Consider the following 15,953-nt stretch of genomic DNA (forward strand, 5'->3'; position numbering starts at 1 on the left):
CCTTGTGACCCCTGACACTGCTTGTGCGACCTCTGGCTTCAGAGGTAGTAAAATGAGTACCAAGAACACACAGGCAGGTTATCCTGAAGGGAGCCGTGCTCCGCCTTCGTTTTCAGCCAATTTTATATTACACTAATAGTGAATGATAGATTATTATTCACTGTTAGTGTAATAAAAAATGGGGCACGAGGATCTAGAATGATAACTTCTGTAGCAGATGTCTTAAATAAAAAAATGCTTTTAAATGTATGTAGGGTACAAGCTTGGGGATCGGAGTGTGTTTGTGTGTTTGTGAATGTGTTTGTACGTGTGAGCATTAGTGTGTGTAAGTAACAGTGAGTGTCAGTGACAGGTAGTGTGTGAGAGCCACTAAAAGGGAGTGAGTGAGAATAAGTGAGGATGAGTGTCAGTGAGTATGAGTGAGTCAGAATGTGCAACAATAAGAGTGAGTGCACAAGTGAAAATGTATGAGTGAGTAAGAGTTGGAGTGAGTGTGAGTGTGAATGAAGGAGAGAGAATGAGTGATACAGAGTGTGTGAGAATGACAGAGTTAGAGCAAGTGAGTATGAGTAAGTATGTTGGAGTCAGAGTAAGAATGAGTGAGAGTGAGGTAGACTGAGTGAGAATGAATGAATGAGTAAATGTGAGTGAGAATATGGTGTAATGCTTGCTAGTCTGCCATTGGCCCTTACATACTGAAGGAAATTTGTGGCATATAAAGGGACCTATGGAAAAATTCTACTGCTGGAATACTGGAGGCAATTGCTGGTATGGACAGGTACCTGTGAAAACTACTGCCACTGGGACACTGGAGGCAACTGTAGGCATGAACAGGCAACTGTGAAAACCACTGCTACTGGCAGACTGGAGGCAATGTTTGGCATAGGGGGTAACTGTGGCAAGATACAGACCCTAGTATGCATTTAGACAGTTTATATTCCCAGTCGCGGTGCTTATATTACAGCGGTGGGCCGGCTGCACATTGCAAGCAGCAGACTTTCAATTTATGAGTGGGCGGGGGCGTGGCATCATTATAGACAGCACCGGAAGAGTCTCTGGGTCTAAAGATGTGTAAGTGCGCATGTCAGGATGGATGGATGTCTTCCTATGACCAACCCCGCATGCGCACATAAGGCCTCTCCTACACGCACAATGTTAGTGAGCAAGGGATCATATCCGTAGCGACCCGGTCTCCAAAGGAGATCTGACTTTGCCTGCTCCAACCAATCCCGACGCTGCTCTTACGCTGTGAAACAGATTCTGGATTGGCTCAAGAGGCGAAGAGTAGGCCTAGTCTCGGAGGCAGCAGGTTTGGCTTTACAGAAGGACATGGCCAATCGCAGCATGACTTTATTATGGAGCCACGCAGTGATGGGTCATTTTCTATCCCTTGCTGCCTTTCCTTCAGTCGCTCTACTGTTACCGCCTCATCATCATGCCTAGCCCAGGAAGTAGCAAAGACGAGGGCGAGAAGCGATTCGAGTAAGTAACAGATATGGTAATAAACTATTTTACAGGATTAATGTTTTCACAAGATGTTTTACAGGACAAAAAATTAACCTGGTAAACAGACATAAGAGATACCTGAAAAGATGTTCAGGATATGGTATAAAAAGATCATGAAAACGGGCCATGAAATTAAAGGGTGTCGAGAGATAAACAAAAGAGGAGTGAAAAATAAAATCACAACAGGAAGTCAGATGAGTGAGGCACAAAAATATACATTTTCTGATTGGTAAAATGTAGACTACATCACTTAAGTGTACCATGCAACCCCAGAGACGATCTAAGAAGGCCAAGCGGCACTAAAACAGTAATACAGTACAACTTCAGGATGATAACATTTCAGAATAATAAGCAAGCGTCCCATAGCCCTATGTTGGTTCATTACAGTAGGACTTCAGGATGATAAATGTTTAATATTAAGCAAGTGTCCTGTGGTCGTACGTTGGCTAATTTTCAATGAAATTACTGTCTAGAATTATGGGGAGAAAATCCAGAAACATTTGAAGCAGGGGTCTGCAACCAGTCGATTACGAGCTATTGGTAGATCACCGACAACCTGTCAGTACCTCGCAGCCTGAACCACACTTTTGGCCTCTTATCCATTCCTGCCCACTTTCGCACACACCAACTGCTCCCATTGGCTATTAAGCATCACTGGGGAGTGGTGGAGCAAAGCGAGTGATGTCAGTCCTGCATGAGCAGTGTTAGACTGCCCACCATCAGTAACTGGTGCGCTTCCAGTCCAGACTGGACAACAACACACACGACAGCAATGAGCTCTTCAGCATCGTGAAGGATCTCTCCAACCCCAAGGTCAAAATCAATGCCGTCCCGCCCTCACAAGAACTGTGCAACGCTCTGGCAACCTTCTTCCACCAGAAAATAACAGACATCAACATCCCGATCAACCCGACCGTGCCAGACTCCTCACCCGCGAACACCACCTGGACCAACCACCTGACCTCCTGGACCAACGTCAACGACGAAGAAACACGCAAGGTCATGAACTCCATCCACTCTGGATCACCGGACCCTTGCCCTCACCACGTGTTCAACAAAGCCGACGCAACCATTGCACCCCAACTACGGAAGGTCATCAACGCCTCCTTCGAGACAGCCACATTCCCGGACAGCTGGAAGCACGCCGAAATCAACGCCCTCCTCAAGAAGCCCAAGGCGGACCCCAAGGACCTCAAGAACTTCCGACCCATCTCCCTCCTCCCGTTCCCGACGAAGGTCATCGAGAAAATCGTCAACGCGCAACTAACCCGCCACCTCGAAGACAACAACATCCTGGACCCGTCCCAGTCCGGGTTCAGACGAAACCACAGCACGGAAACAGCCCTCATCGCTGCCACAGAAGACATCAGGCGACAACTCGACAATGGCGAAACTTCAGCCCTCATCCTCCTGGACCTTTCGGCCGCCTTCGACACGGTCTGCCATCGCACCCTAAAAACACGCCTTCAAGAAGCCGGGATCCATGAGAAAGCCCTCAACTGGACCACATCCTTCCTCTCCGACAGAACCCAGAGAGTCCGACTCCCACCCTTCCTATCCGAAGTCACCAACATCATCTGTGGCGTACCCCAGGGATCATCACTCAGCCTGACGCTGTTCAACATCTACATGGCCCCCCTCGCACAAGTAACCCGCCAGCACAACCTCAACATCACCTCCTACGCCGACGACACCCAGATCATCTCCTCCCTCACCAAGGACCCGCACACGGCCAAAACGAACCTCCACGAGGGAATGAAGGCCGTCGCCAAATGGATGCAGAGCAGCCGTCTGAAACTGAACTCAGACAAGACGGAGGTCCTCATCCTCGGTTCCACCCCCTCGGCCTGGGGCGACTCGTGGTGGCCTACAACGCAGGGAACGGCACCCACACCTACCGACCACGCACGCAACCTCGGATTCGTCCTCGACTCCTCCCTCTCCATGTCGAAGCAGATCAACGCCGTCTCCTCCTCCTGCTACAACACCCTCCACATGCTCCGCAGGATCTACAAGTGGATCCCGTCCGAAACAAGGAAAACTGTTACACAGGCCCTCGTCAGCAGCAGGCTGGACTACGGCAACGCACTCTACGCAGGAATCCCAGCCAAACACCTGCATCGACTACAACGCATCCAAAACGCCTCTACACGTCTGATCCTCGACGTACCCCGACGCAGCCACATCACCCCCCACCTGAAAGACCTGCACTGGCTCCCCGTCGACAAGAGGATCACCTTCAAACTCCTCCCCCACGCACACAAAGCACTCCACAACACCGGACCAGCCTACCTGAACGACAGACTCAACTTCTACACCCCCACCCACCAGCTCCGCTCAGCAAACCTCGCCCTTGCTGCTGTCCCCCACATCCAACGAAAGACCACCGGCGGCAGATCATTCTCCTACCTCGCCGCCAAGACATGGAACACCCTCCCCACCCACCTACGGCAGACCCAGGACCTGCTCACCTTCAGAAGACATCTCAAGACCTGGCTCTTCGAGCAGTAGCGGTTCGCCCCTCCCTTCAGCGCCTTGAGACCCTCACGGGTAAGTAGTGCACTATACAAATTCCATTGATTGATTGATTGATTGATTGATGTTGTCCGCTTCCCATTGGCTCATATATAAGGCGGGATGTGCGTACACTGCCTCTGCCAGCCCCTGCGTGCAGTGACTCTGTCTTCTCTAGAAGCAGAAGTGCATCAGCTGCTTTGCTAGCGCGGTGCCTATGGATGTGAAGCTTTCTCTAGAAGCAGAAGTGCATCAGCTGCTTTGCTAGTGCGGCATTTGTGGATGTGAAGCTTTCTCTAGAAACAGAAGTGCATCAGCTGCTTTGCTAATGCGGTGCCTGTGGATGTGAAGCTTTCTCTAGAAACAGAAGTGCATCAGCTGCTTTGCTAGTGCGGTGCCTGTGGATGTGAAGCTTTCTCTAGAAACAGAAGTGCATCAGCTGCTTTGCTAGTGCGGCGCCTGTGGGTGTGAAGCTTTCTCTAGAAACAGAAGTGGATCTGCTGCTTTGCTAGTGCGGCGCCTGTGGATGTGAAGCTTTCTCTAGAAACAGAAGTGCATCAGCTGCATTGCTAGTGCGGCGCCTGTGGATGTGAAGCTTTCTCTTGAAACAGAAGTGCATCAGCTGTTTTGCTAGTGCGGCGCCTGTGGATGTGCAGCTCACTCCAGAAACAGAAGTGCATCAGCTGCATTGCTAGTGCGCCGCCTGTGGATGTGAAGCTTTCTCTGGAAACAGAAGTGCATCAGCTGCTTTGCTAGTGCGGCACCTGTGGATGTAAAGCTTTCTCTGGAAACAGAAGTGCATCAGCTGCTTTGCTAGTGCGGCGCCTGTGGATTTGAGGCTTTCTCTAGAAACAGAAGTGCATCAGCTGCTTTGCTAGTGCGGCGCCTGTGGATTTGAAGCTTTCTCTAGAAACAGAAGTGCATCAGCTGCTTTGCTGGTGTGGCGCCTGTGGATGTGAAGCTTTCTCTAGAAACAGAAGTGCATCAGCTGCTTTGCTAGTGCGGCGCCTGTGAATGTGAAGCATTCTCTAGAAACAGAAGTGCATCAGCTGCATTGCTGGTGCGGCGCCTGTGGATGTGAAGCTTTCTCTGGAAACAGAAGTGCATCAGCTGCTTTGCTAGTGCGGCGCCTGTGGATGTGAAGCTTTCGCTAGAAACAGAAGTGCATCAGCTGCTTTGTTAGTGCAGCGCCTGTGGATGTGAAGCTTTCTCTAGAAACAGAAGTGCATCAGCTGCTTTGCTAGTGCACCGCCTGTGGATGTGAAGCTTTCTCTAGAAACAGAAGTGCATCAGCTGCTTTGCTACTGCGACGCCTGTGGATGTGAAGCTTTCCCTGGAAACAGAAGTGCATCAGCTGCTTTGCTATTACGGCACCTGTGGATGTGAAGCTTTCTCTAGAAACAGAAGTGCATCAGCTGCTTTGCTAGTGCGGCGCGTGTGGATGTGAAGCTTTCTCTGGAAACAGAAGTGCATCAGCTGCTTTGCTAGTGCGGCGCCTGCGGATGAGAAGCTTTCTCTAGAAACAGAAGTGCATCAGCTGCTTTGCTAGTGCGGCGCCTGCGGATGAGAAGCTTTCTCTAGAAACAGAAGTGCATCAGCTGCTTTGCTAGTGCGGGGCCTGTGGATGTGAAGCTTTCTGTAGAAACAGAGGTGCATCAGCTGCTTTGCTAGTGCGGAGCCTGTGGATGTGAAGCTTTCTCTAGAAACAGAAGTGCATCAGCTGCTTTGCTAGTGCGGCGCCTGTGGATGTGAAGCATTCTCTGGAAACAGGAGTGCATCAGCTGCATTGCTAGTGCGGCGCCTGTGGATATGAAGCTTTCTCTAGAAACAGAAGTGCATCAGCTGCTTTGCTAGTGCAGCGCCTGTGGATGTGAAGCTTTCTCTAGAAACAGAAGTGCATCAGCTGCATTGCTAGTGCGGGGCCTGTGGATGTGAAGCTTTCTCTAGAAACAGAAGTGCATCAGCTACTTTGCTAGAGCGGCGCCTGTGGATGAGAAGCTTTCTCTAGAAACAGAAGTGCATCAGCTGCTTTGTTAGTGCGGCGACTGTGGATGTGAAGCTTTCTCTAGAAACAGAAGTGCATCAGCTGCTTTGTTAGTGCGGTGCCTGTGGATGTGAAGCTTTCCCTGGAAACAGAAGTGCATCAGCTGCTTTGCTAGTGCGCCGCCTGTGGATGTGAAGCTTTCTCTGGAAACAGAAGTGCATCAGCTGCTTTGCTATTGCGGCACCTGTGGATGTGAAGCTTTCACTAGAAACAGAAGTGCATCAGCTGCTTTGCTAGTGCGGCGCGTGTGGATGTGAAGCTTTCTCTGGAAACAGAAGTGCATCAGCTGCTTTGCTAGTGCGGCGCCAGTGGATGTGAAGCTTTCTCTAGAAACAGGAGTGCATCAGCTGCTTTGTTAGTGCGGCCCCTTGGATGTGAAGCTTTCTCTAGAAACAGAAGTGCATCAGCTGCTTTGCTAGTGCGGCGCCTGCGGATGAGAAGCTTTCTCTAGAAACAGAAGTGCATCAGCTGCTTTGCTAGTGCGGGGCCTGTGGATGTGAAGCTTTCTCTAGAAACAGAGGTGCATCAGCTGCTTTGCTAGTGCGGCGCCTGTGGATGTGAAGCTTTCTCTAGAAACAGAAGTGCATCAGCTGCTTTGCTAGTGCGGCGCCTGTGGATGTGAAGCATTCTCTGGAAACAGGAGTGCATCAGCTGCATTGCTAGTGCGGCGCCTGTGGATATGAAGCTTTCTCTAGAAACAGAAGTGCATCAGCTGCTTTTCTTGTGCAGCGCCTGTGGATGTGAAGCTTTCTCTAGAAACAGAAGTGCATCAGCTGCATTGCTAGTGCGGGGCCTGTGGATGTGAAGCTTTCTCTAGAAACAGAAGTGCATCAGCTGCTTTGCTAGAGCGGCGCCTGTGGATGAGAAGCTTTCTCTAGAAACAGAAGTGCATCAGCTGCTTTGTTAGTGCGGCGACTGTGGATGTGAAGCTTTCTCTAGAAACAGAAGTGCATTAGCTGCTTTGTTAGTGCGGTGCCTGTGGATGTGAAGCTTTCTCTGGAAACAGAAGTGCATCAGCTGCTTTGCTAGTGCGGAGCCTGTGGATGTGAAGCTTTCTCTAGAAACAGAAGTGCATCAGCTGCTTTGCTAGTGCGGCGCCTGTGGATGTGAAGCTATCTCTAGAAACAGAAGTGCATCAGCTGCTTTGTTAGTGCGGCGCCTGTGGATGTGAAGCTTTCTCTAGAAACAGGAGTGCATCAGCTGCTTTGCTAGTGCAGCGCAAGTGGATGTGAAGCTTTCGCTAGAAACAGAAGTGCATCAGCTGCTTTGCTAGTGCGGCGCCAGTGGATGTGAAGCTTTCTCTAGAAACAGGAGTGCATCAGCTGCTTTGTTAGTGCGGCCCCTTGGATGTGAAGCTTTCTCTAGAAACAGAAGTGCATCAGCTGCTTTGCTAGTGCGACGCCTGTGGATTTGAAGCTTTCTCTAGAAACAGAAGTGCATCAGCTGCATTGCTAGTGCGGCGCCTGTGGTTGTGAAGCTTTCGCTAGAAACAGAAGTGTATCAGCTGCTTTGCTAGTGCGTCGCCTGTGGATGTGAAGCTTTCTCTGGAAACAGAAGTGCATCAGCTGCTGTGCTAGTGCGGCGCCTGTGGATGAGAAGCTTTCTCTGGAAACAGAAGTGCATCAGCTGCTTTGCTAGTGCGGCGCCAGTGGATGTGAAGCTTTCTCTAGAAACAGGAGTGCATCAGCTGCTTTGCTAGTGCGGCCCCTTGTATGTGAAGCTTTCTCTAGAAACAGGAGTGCATCAGCTGCTTTGTTAGTGCGGCCCCTTGGATGTGAAGCTTTCCCTAGAAACAGAAGTGCATCAGCTGCTTTTCTTGTGCAGCGCCTGTGGATGTGAAGCTTTCTCTAGAAACAGAAGTGCATCAGCTGCATTGCTAGTGCGGGGCCTGTGGATGTGAAGCTTTCTCTAGAAACAGAAGTGCATCAGCTGCTTTGCTAGAGCGGCGCCTGTGGATGAGAAGCTTTCTCTAGAAACAGAAGTGCATCAGCTGCTTTGTTAGTGCGGCGACTGTGGATGTGAAGCTTTCTCTAGAAACAGAAGTGCATTAGCTGCTTTGTTAGTGCGGTGCCTGTGGATGTGAAGCTTTCTCTGGAAACAGAAGTGCATCAGCTGCTTTGCTAGTGCGGAGCCTGTGGATGTGAAGCTTTCTCTAGAAACAGAAGTGCATCAGCTGCTTTGCTAGTGCGGCGCCTGTGGATGTGAAGCTATCTCTAGAAACAGAAGTGCATCAGCTGCTTTGTTAGTGCGGCGCCTGTGGATGTGAAGCTTTCTCTAGAAACAGGAGTGCATCAGCTGCTTTGCTAGTGCAGCGCAAGTGGATGTGAAGCTTTCGCTAGAAACAGAAGTGCATCAGCTGCTTTGCTAGTGCGGCGCCAGTGGATGTGAAGCTTTCTCTAGAAACAGGAGTGCATCAGCTGCTTTGTTAGTGCGGCCCCTTGGATGTGAAGCTTTCTCTAGAAACAGAAGTGCATCAGCTGCTTTGCTAGTGCGACGCCTGTGGATTTGAAGCTTTCTCTAGAAACAGAAGTGCATCAGCTGCATTGCTAGTGCGGCGCCTGTGGTTGTGAAGCTTTCGCTAGAAACAGAAGTGTATCAGCTGCTTTGCTAGTGCGTCGCCTGTGGATGTGAAGCTTTCTCTGGAAACAGAAGTGCATCAGCTGCTGTGCTAGTGCGGCGCCTGTGGATGAGAAGCTTTCTCTGGAAACAGAAGTGCATCAGCTGCTTTGCTAGTGCGGCGCCAGTGGATGTGAAGCTTTCTCTAGAAACAGGAGTGCATCAGCTGCTTTGCTAGTGCGGCCCCTTGTATGTGAAGCTTTCTCTAGAAACAGGAGTGCATCAGCTGCTTTGTTAGTGCGGCCCCTTGGATGTGAAGCTTTCTCTAGAAACAGAAGTGCATCAGCTGCTTTGCTAGTACAAAAACAACAGTTGATGGACCGAAGGCAGAACAATGTCATACATTCACCCCAGTACAGAGATCTGGGCATAAATCCATCTTTTTTTGCTCAACATGCCGTTCCAGTTTGAACACAGCCATATGCAAATCAGTCTTGACCCTGTGCCTCATGGGAACAGTCCAGCCTGAACTGCCAAGCCAGGTCCTCCCTGGACTGCAAACAAGCATCCTAGGACAGGTTTCGAGGTTTTACCCCTCTTCAACCAGGATAGCTTGATTCCAGGGGCATGGAGAGCACGAGACCCACGTCTGGGCATACCCTTCCCACTCGGGGTGACAAATGCAAAAACAACAGTTGATGGACCGAATGCAGAACAATGTCATACATTCACCCCTGTACAGAGATCTGGGCATAAATCCATCTTTTTTTGCTTACCATGCCGTTCCAGTTTGAACCCAGCCATATGCAAATCAGTCTTGAACCTGTGCCTCATGGGAACAGTCCAGCCTGAACTGCCAAGCCAGGTCCTCTTAGCAACAGAATGATGGATTTAACCCAGATCTCTTGACTGGGGGTGAATGTTTTGATTTGTTCTTCATTCCGTCCATCAATAGTTCTCTTTGCTTTGCTAGAGCGGCACCTGTGGATGTGAAGCTTTCTCTAGAAACAGAAGTGCATCAGCTGCTTCAGAAGCTGGCTGAGCCCCCGCTACACCAAGCCATTCTCTGGACCTGATATAGCTTGACACGCTTGCAGCCCCTCCGCTTGTTGCTTATCGTTGAATTCAGGTAACTAAAAGTCTAATGTAAACATTATTACACTTAAAAAAGCCCTTTTGTGTGCATGTTTGTGCTGGTGAGTTTCCGTCAGTGCAGTGTGCCCTTCTCTTCAGGGTCAAGTGACATGATGGGGGGTTCCCCTTCAGCCCCCTACAGCATGACCTTCTAGGTGCTTTCCAAAATTAATAACCAACAACAGCACCCGTTAGCTAATAGCTTTTATATTAGACGTCACTTGCACGACCCTGGAACCAGCTCCAGTTCCCACATCTTAACCCGTTCGCTGCGTTCGTCGGCCAACGGCCGTCGCGAGCACTACCCCCGTAGTGCTGCGCACGTCCGTTGGCCGACGCGGTCCTTCCCACGCACGGAAACGCCCGCACTGCGGTGGATTTTACGCCGCGGTTAACAGGTTAAACTATAGTGGCAGGTTCACAATTCAATTCCGGTGTGTGATATAATTAGGAGACAGGATGTGGCTTAACAGCCAGAGCGGTCAACCTCGAAGCTGGGGAACCGGGTTTGTGTCTCAACAGGGATGCTCTACAGTCTATGATTCTGGGCAAATCAGTTAATCTCTCCATGCCTAACAATATGAATGTGTTCGTCTGTAACGCAACTGGTGCTCATGTAAAGAGCTCCGAGACCTTCGGGCCGAGTTTGCGCTATATAAAACTAAAAGAAAAATGATACTGTCATCTCAGGAAAGGTCACTTAAATACTTGTTCTTTTGGCAGTGCAGGCTGACTGGTGGGAAGCGGGTGGTGCATGTTCACAACTCTGTGTCTCGAGATAACTGGAAACGTGAGCATACAGTGTTGTTTCGGGTGTTCGTATCCCATCCCTCTCGCAAGATCCCATCTCGGAAACCCCCACGCGCCAGCTGCAGTGTGTGTGTGTTGTTTAATTATTAGCTGCACTCTAGACTCTCAGTAGAGTATTCAAGTCACTAGACCTGCATTTTTTAAAATTTTTCGAGGCCTGATCATGTAAATTAAAGCAGCGTTTCACAGGGATCTTTTATTTTTAAATACATAAAGTAATCTGAGTCATTCCTGGCCACAAAACGGAGCCAGGAACATTATTTTACATTTCTTTTCATTGAATTTGAATGACTTAGAGGGTGTGGTGTAAGGGCCAGAGCTGCTGACTTCGAAGCTGGGGATCCAGGTTTGAGTATTGGCGTAGGCTCCACATCCTCTGATTCTGGGCAAATGACTTAAACTCCTATCGACTGTGGCCTATTGATGGCGCCTAAAGCTGGAAGCATTCTAAATTGTAATAAAATAATGAGAGAGGTGTAAAATCGGTTCCTGGCTCTGGTTTGTGCTGAGGGACCACTTGCAAGTAGTACTTTATTAGGTGGTGCTTGGGGGAACTCTGGGAACAATGCACCTGTTGCTCGGCCTTTAGTAGCTCACAATGATTTTACTGATCAGAAGTAGCTCTCTCTACAGAAAAGGTTGGAGTCTCCTGGTATACACGGATTACTGGTGGCACCAACGGTTTCATACAGTAAAAAGTTACCACTGTACAACGAGCAGGATTTGCAAGAGGGAAAGTCCTGCACCTATTCGGCACACGCCCGCTGCCTGTGTCACCCTCCTATAGAGAATTCCAATGCTCTGATGTTATTTTCCAAGTTGCGACATGCTGTGTAAACTATGCATAATATTTACCAGCAGATAATAAAAAAAAATACGAAGCACCCTTCGTGAGCAAGTAGCGGCCTATAGGGGCATTGCATCAGGAGGAAGCGGGGACCACTTACCTATTCATTAAGAGAAATTGAACCAGTCTCAGGCCAACAGCTGTGGCACTCTGTAACAACTCTGTAACACTGTAACAACAGCAACAGCAAATCCTGCCGTACTTCCGCACCGTCTTCAGTGTTACTGGTGGAAGCAGACGTTTTATATTCTGAATTCAGCTTTGTCGCCAGAATGAAAGGGGACGTTAAAGGGTGGTGAAGGGCATAGTTTTCAAATTCCAACTGGAAAGTGTGGGCACGGATGTGGGCAGGCATTTTACAGCTTTCGGGCTTTTCAGAGATGCAAAAAGCCCATAATGCCCATGTAAGCAGCTAGTTTTCCCACACGCATACTTGGGACAGATTTATTTCTGAGCAGTGTTGGTAGGGTGGACACCAAACTCTGCTCTGCCCGCGGCAGGCAAAGTTTTTGCCAAACTCCGTGCTCCAAGCAGAGCACAGAATGTGGCAAAACAGTGCCAAAAAAGCGGAGTTTTCCGCCCACTCCTAGAATCAACGTCCCTGGTCACATGACATAGCAGTGGGTGAGATGAATGAGTTTATATGACACAGTCTGCTAGTCTAAAACAAGTCACATGACACAATCTGTGATATTATGAATGTTATCACATGAAGCAGTGCAGTGTAGGATTTACTGAATGAGGCCACATGACATAGTCTGTGATATTTTGAATGGGGTCACATGACACTACATTGTCTATTATATTCTAATCTGTGTCACATGTCCGAGCACATGGAGAACTTCACATAATATTATAAATCATGAATGATTTCCACCCGTCAAGGAAACATTTTACAAGACCTACAGGTGATATCACATACACTGAGAGCACAGTTAGAGCGGCAAATGGAAGTTGGTTTTTTCCCATGAACACTCTGTCTTTCACGCTCTGAATAGAGGTATTTGGACTTCTGCAGTGATGTGTGTCGTCCTAATGGGGTCTCATTCACTATGATCTATGTTACAATTTAGCTACATGCTGTAATCTATAGCGCCTAGACACCAACGGAGAGAGTGGATGTTACATTTGTGGTATGTATGGGGGTTAGGGTGAGCATGGAGTGTGTCTATTGTGATTTCATTTATGGGGGCAGGAGTCCATTTTGAATCCCCTCTGTGTGAATAGTACATATGATGGAGGATGGAGGGACCTGCCAGGTAGGGATGTAGATTGTGGAAACCTTCTTCAGGTTTTAGAGGCGGACTAGACTTTTGTGAACGGAAAGGAATGTGGAAGACAAATGATGCTCTGAAGGACATTCGCTGCCCATTTCCTGCATCCATCATCCCCAGAAGAGTTAATGCAGTTCTGTGCAGCAGCCGGGAGGGAAGGCCTCTCTTCTGAGCCTTTGCCTCAGATTCCTCAGTCACGGCACACCCAGCTCCGCTCTCTCTTCCTGCCAAGATTGAGTAACAAAGACTTTAACCTGACAAGTCCGTGCTAATAAATAAAGTGTCAGAACTGCCTGGAACAAGCTCCAGAGATAAAGCTCTCGAATTTGTATCTACATCTAAAAAACTAGGACAAATACTAGTAAGAAACCCAGGTCACTGTGCCAGGAGTCTCTTTGACCGGTATCAAGATGGAGATACATATTTCAGTTCCAGATCCTGGATCCCTGACTGCCGCTTCCTTACAGGTGAGGGGAACCTGGAAAAAACCCTGCAAGGAGAGCTGTGGCTACCAACAGAATAGAGGAGCTGTCTGCTGGAGAAAGGTGGTTGGTGATTACAACCCCCAAGAGAGAAGCCTGGAATGTGAAATCATCAGCCCTTCTGACTGGTGAGTAAGGAGCGGGCAAGGGACTTGGATCCTAACCCTGCTGAAGGAGCTGCCTCTACCCCGGTGGAAGAGGCCAACTCACCGAGCAGAAGAGGTACTGGAAGTGTGCCCAGGAGGAGGAGGTACGAGCATAAGAGGTACTAGAAGTGTGCCCAGGAGGAGGTACGAGCAGAAGAGGTACTGGAAGGGTGCCCAGGAGGAGGTATGAGAAGAAGAGGTACTGGAAGTGTGCCCAGGAGGAGGTACGAGCAGAAGAGGTACGGGAAGTGTGCCCAGGAGGTGGAGGTACGAGCATAAGAGGTACTGGAAGTGTGCCCAGGAGGAGGTACGAGCAGAAGAGGTACTGGAAGGGTGCCCAGGAGGAGGTATGAGAAGAAGAGGTACTGGAAGGGTGCCCAGGAGGTGGAGGTACACCTAGAATAGGTACTGGAAGTGTGCCCAGGAGGAGGTACGACCAGAAGAGGTACGGGAAGTGTGCCCAAGAGGAGGAGGTACGAGCAGAAGAGGTACTGGAAGTGTGCCCAAGAGGAGGAGGTACAAGCAGAAGAGGTACTGGAAGTGTGCCCAGGAGGAGGAGGTACAAGCAGAAGAGGTACTGGAAGTGTGCCCAGGAAGAGGTATAAGAAGAAGAGGTATTAGAACAGTGTTGTTCAGAAGAAGAAGTACGAACAGAAGGATTGTCAGAAGAGTGTTTTGAAGGAGTTGTTAAGAGCTGAGGCAGTACTAGAAGAGTGCCCTGCAGAAGGAGGAATGAGCAGAAGAGTTACTGGAAGTGTCCCCAGGAGGAGGTACAAGCAGATGAGGTACTGGAAGTGTCCCTAGGAGGAGGTATGAGAAGAAGAGGTACTAGAAGTGTGCCCAGGAGGAGGAGGTACGAGCAGAAGAGGTACTGGTCCATAGTAATAATATTAATAATACGTCTCTCCAAAGCTGCATGAGTAATATATGACAGCCATAGGTGCAATGCCCCCGGCTAATGGTAACAATATTAATAATACGTCTCTCCAAAGCTGCATGAGTAATACATGACAGCCACAGGTGCAATGCCACTAGCCCACGGTAATAACATTAACAATATGTCTCTCCAAAGCTGCATGAGTAATACATGACAGCCATAGGTGCGATGCCCCCGGCTCATGGTAATAATATTAATTATACGTCTCTCCAAAGCTGCATAAGCAATACATGACAGTCATAGGTGCAATGCCCCTGGCCCAGGGTAATAATATTAATAATACGTCTCTCCAAAGCTGCATGAGTAATACATGACGGCCACGGCTGCAATGCCCCCAGCCCAGGGTAATAATATTAATAATACGTCTCTCCAAAGCTGCATGAGTAATACATGACGGCCACGGCTGCAATGCCCCCGACCCATGGTAATAATATTAATAATACGTCTCTCCAAAGGTGCATGAGTAATACATGACGGCCACAGGTGCAATGCCCCCAGCCCAGGGTAATAATATTAATAATCCGTCTATCCAAAGCTGCATGAGTAATACATGACGGCCACAGGTGCAATGCCCCCAGCCCAGCGTAATAATATTAATAATCCGTCTATCCAAAGCTGCATGAGTAATACATGACGGCCACGGCTGCAATAACCCCGGCCCATGGTAATAATATTAATAATACGTCTCTCCAAAGGTGCATGAGTAATACATGACGGCCATAGTTGCAATGCCCCCAGCCCAGGGTAATAATATTAATAATACGTCTCTCCAAAGCTGCATGAGTAGTACATGACGGCCACAGGTGCAATGCCCCCAGCCCAGGGTAATAATATTAATAATACGTCTCTCCAAAGCTGTAGGATTTATCACTCAAATAACAGCTTTAAATATATTTTGGAAATCTTTTTTTCCTCTAAACATCAGTTCATGAGTTCTGAAACTAAATACATATTCATCTCAAATACACGCTTCAGAATTTTAGTGAACATATATTAATTCAACCAAGCAAAAACGTCTAATTTAGTAGGCTGGCTGCACACGAGAGCTACTTGCAGGTATCTGGAGAGATACCAGTAGCGCACAAGCTACTCGTTGGAGAAGCCTGGTCTATTGAAATTAGTAGAGTTACTGCCTTAGTGGGTGGTAGCAAGCAAAGGACCACTATCATCAGACAAACCAAACGCATAGGACCCTTTGAGGTTCATCAACAGGTCATGGGCCATCGTCCTTGACTGACACAAGAGGTTCATTAACATCTCGGGAGTCATCTTCCTGTAATTACAAGAGAGGTTACTCCAAAAGGTCACGGTACAGCATCCTAAAATGAGTCGCGAGGTCATATCAACGGGTCAGGGTCCATCATTCTAGCAGGAGGCAAGAGTGGTCCTCTCTTGTAAGAAGGATGAGCCCCCTTGGACTGTGGGTCTTACTCGTCCCATTTCACATCTCAACACTGACACAAAACTATACGCCAAACATTATCTACATTGGTGGTGGGCTTGATTCCCACATTCGTCACCCGGGGAAGCATATGTTTACTATCTATCATTTTCCTAGAAGCAGAAATGGCATTTGCGCATGTGTTTAGATTAACTGGTAAATTACATGTTTATAGCAACATTGACAGGTCATGGTCATTATAAACTACTTCAACTTACACTGTTCCAGAACTGGCTGTGGAACCAGAGTGGGATGCTCTCTG

The 15,953-nt window shown here is 48.7% G+C and overlaps 1 protein-coding gene across 1 annotated transcript in view; it reads right to left on the bottom strand.

Annotated features, from left to right (window-relative positions):
* The window catches only part of LOC146802293 (E3 ubiquitin-protein ligase TRIM39-like), a 116,052-nt gene that overhangs the window by 42,269 nt on the left and 57,830 nt on the right, over positions 1–15,953 (bottom strand). The gene's annotated exons all lie outside the window — the stretch shown is intronic.

Source organism: Triturus cristatus, chromosome 8, assembly GCF_964204655.1.
Source record: "Triturus cristatus chromosome 8, aTriCri1.1, whole genome shotgun sequence".
Classification (NCBI taxonomy): domain Eukaryota; kingdom Metazoa; phylum Chordata; class Amphibia; order Caudata; family Salamandridae; genus Triturus; species Triturus cristatus.